We start from the raw sequence: 3,054 nt of genomic DNA, 5'->3' as shown, positions 1-3,054 counted from the left end.
GGTGACATTAAATTCTGTAGCATTTGATTTATATCATTTTCATATCAGTCTATTGACTACAGCAGACAGTAGTGGAATCAGTGAAAATGATTTAAACCCTATATTTAATTGAATATAATACAAAGAAACATATTAAAACGTGAAACGTGTTGCTGGTAAATTCAAAATAGAAATATATTTTTCAAAAAACTATAAAATTTCATTTGAAATGTCTCTGCACTACTTATTAACACTCTGCACAGCATCACAACTTTTTTTGAAACAGGCTTGTAGTTCTTTTTAAGTATTATGATTAATACTGTTATAGTAAGTATCATATCAGGTTAGAATAAAATAAAATAAAAAAAGCAGTAGACTGAGCTTGGCTTGGCTCCAGCTTTCCTTAAAGACCAAACACAGCAGGGTTAATACAGTCAACTAAAACTATTACTACAGCAAAAACTAGCTGTGAAAACAAGTACATTTTAAGACTTTAAGATTCCCTTAAAAAAACAACAACAACAAACACCCCAACACTGTTCACTATAAAACATGCATCTGTACACAACCTATCCCCAACTAAGTCGACATAAGAATTAAATCAGATGCAACAGCAAACTTAAAAAACTAAATTTAATCATTCTAGGCTAAGGCATGTTGCCATGGTAGACTGTCCATAAATGATGGTAAGAAAATTACGTATTCTACTTACTTTGTTTTGTGGGGGGTTTTTTTCGGACCATTTCACAACTGGAGCTTCAAATTCAAACACTGGTGTGCTCAGGGGCATTGCTAGGTCAGTTTTAAATGTTATCCAGGCCCTCCTTACCAAGTAAATGTACTTTACTAGTCCAAATCATCTATAGTGTATTCTCATTCACAATATACTATAATGTGACACTGGTGAGGTGCTGCCTCCGCTGTGCTACCAGAGATTGACTAATGTAACAAATGTTGGCCGATCAGATCTGACCTCGTATGTTTCCAACTAATCATATCAGACCTGGGGTGCAGAGGGTCTCTGGCTTTGCAATGCACGTTATCAGTAACCACAGAAGCTGAAGCGAGGATTTTGGGTGAAAGCTCACTAAAATAAACATTAGACCTTATTCAAATCTATAATACACAGTGTGAAACAGTGAGTAGTTACAGAGTTAATATATCCACTTCCACTAAGGATTTGTAGCAAATGACGGCTATCAGGTTTTTTATTTGGCTACTTGTTAGTTATGTTAGTTAACTCTGAGTTTACATGAGTCAAAGAAAGCTGGTTAGGCTAACAATAATATTAGCTAGCTAGTTGACAAGCCAACAAAGGAACCAAAAAGAGTATACTAATATACTATACTGTATACTAATCTGCTTTTCTTACTTTCTTTTTTTTTAGATGACAGACCTCCACTTCCACTAATTATCTCTATTAGTTTGATTATTTTGTTAATAGTCATTTTCATCATCTGCATAATTATATGTAAAAAGAAGAAACAATCTGGGAAATATGATGTACAGCCCAATGACAAGGGGCTTCAAATGATGCTACTGTAAGAATACCCAATGATAAATGGCATCTGGCATGAGCAGAGCAGAAAAAGGATACCCCCTGTGATTACAGACCAACAATGTGGAGAAGGACTTGATTTGCTAGAAATCTAACGGGGAGGCATGAAGCTCGCGCTCGTACTCGTCGATATTGCAAGGACTGCGTCAGTAAATACAGTGTTGGGCTTTGTTTATTATATCAGTTTTGTTTATAAATATTTTTATATATCGAGCTTTGGAAACATCTGAAAGGTAAAGCCATACTACCCAGCTTTTTTTATGAGTAGCTGCAATAGTTTTGTTTACCACAGCACAATAGAACAAACGTATTAACGTCTGCTTTTTTTCACCACTAGTCTCTCAAGCTTTGTCTCATTAGTCGGGCTGGGACCACATATCACTTCACTGATAATGATCAGTGATAGCCATGAAAGTAGAAAGTAGAAATTTGCATCTAAATATATTCTATCAAAAATGTATAGTTTTTTTATGAGTAGCTGCAATAGTTTTGTTTACCACAGCACAATAGAACAAACGTATTAACGTCTGCTTTTTTTCACCACTAGTCTCTCAAGCTTTGTCTCATTAGTCGGGCTGGGACCACATATCACTTCACTGATAATGATCAGTGATAGCCATGAAAGTAGAAAGGAATTGGGATATTCTTAACCAGTACAAATCAAATCAAATATATTCCCAAGTCACTCTGTTTTCAGATGAATTAGTACGCTGTGTGTGAGATGTTGTGATTCTATGTTGAGCTGCTAGTGAGCAATGAAGGGTCAAAGAGGAGGGCTGAGAAGGGGGACTACCCTTCTAAGAGGAGGGCTACCTCCTGTATGCAATTCACACCTCTCCAAAGATGGCTGTGTCGAGGTAAACTGCGGCTTTCGCCATAAAAAAGTAACTTTTAAACACAATGAAACACTTTTAGAAATTCTGACCTGCATGCTCACTTACAAAGACAAACGTTTAGTTTTCTTCTGATTTCCTAAATCATACAAATTTGCATCTAAATATATTCTATCAAGGGGCGGCACGGTGGCGAGGTGGGTAGCGCTGTCGCCTCACAGCAAGGAGGGCCTGGGTTCGATTCCCCGGCCGGGCGGCCAGGGTCCTCTCTGTGTGGAGTTTGCATGTTCTCCCCGTGTCTGCGTGGGTTTCCTCCGGGTTCTCCGGTTTCCTCCCACAGTCCAAAGACATGCAGTCAGGCCAATTGGGTGTCCTAAATTGTCCCTAGGTGTGAGTGTGTGAGTGACTGTCTGTGTCTGTGTGTCTGCCCTGCGATGGACTGGCGACCTGTCCAGGGTGTATCCTGCCTTCCGCCCGAAGACTGCTGGGATAGGCTCCAGCTCCCCCCCGCGACCCTGACGGAGAAGCGGCTTAGAAAATGGATGGATGGATGGATATATTCTATCAAAAATGTATAGTTCAGCTCCTCCCACACATTCAGAAATGGCATTTTGTGACTACACTGTTAGAAATGTAGGTTCTGTGCAGGTACGTTTTTCATTCATCAAGGTACAAACAACGAAA

Source organism: Pygocentrus nattereri, chromosome 1, assembly GCF_015220715.1.
Source record: "Pygocentrus nattereri isolate fPygNat1 chromosome 1, fPygNat1.pri, whole genome shotgun sequence".
Classification (NCBI taxonomy): domain Eukaryota; kingdom Metazoa; phylum Chordata; class Actinopteri; order Characiformes; family Serrasalmidae; genus Pygocentrus; species Pygocentrus nattereri.
This window is presented reverse-complemented; position numbering follows the sequence as displayed.